Source organism: Sinocyclocheilus grahami, unplaced genomic scaffold (genome assembly GCF_001515645.1).
Source record: "Sinocyclocheilus grahami isolate Dianchi unplaced genomic scaffold, SAMN03320097.WGS_v1.1 scaffold2929.1, whole genome shotgun sequence".
Lineage (NCBI taxonomy): Eukaryota > Metazoa > Chordata > Actinopteri > Cypriniformes > Cyprinidae > Sinocyclocheilus > Sinocyclocheilus grahami.
Genome location: NW_015508103.1, coordinates 34,075 through 34,425, shown reverse-complemented (window position 1 = coordinate 34,425; position 351 = coordinate 34,075).

Here is a 351-nt window from a genome sequence, read left to right as displayed (position 1 = left end):
AAAAAAAACATTATGTAAGTATTCATACTGTTATTATTTTGTTGTTGTTCTCAACATTCTTTCACGCGGGTTCAATTTGGTTGACTGTCGCTATAAAAACAGATAATCCCCAGTCCCAGGACGTGAACAGCACCGATTTGAAAATCATGTGTTGTAATCTCGGAATTACGGTAATTATGACATGACTTGAACGCAGCATAAGAAAGAATAACACACGCCCTCATGTTCCTTGTGTTGTTTGTGTTGGGACTTCCTGTTATACTTCCTGTTTCCTGTGCCATGTTTAAAGTTCCCTCTGCTGATTAGTCTCAATTGTTCCCAGATGGTTAACCTGTTACACCCTTGTATACA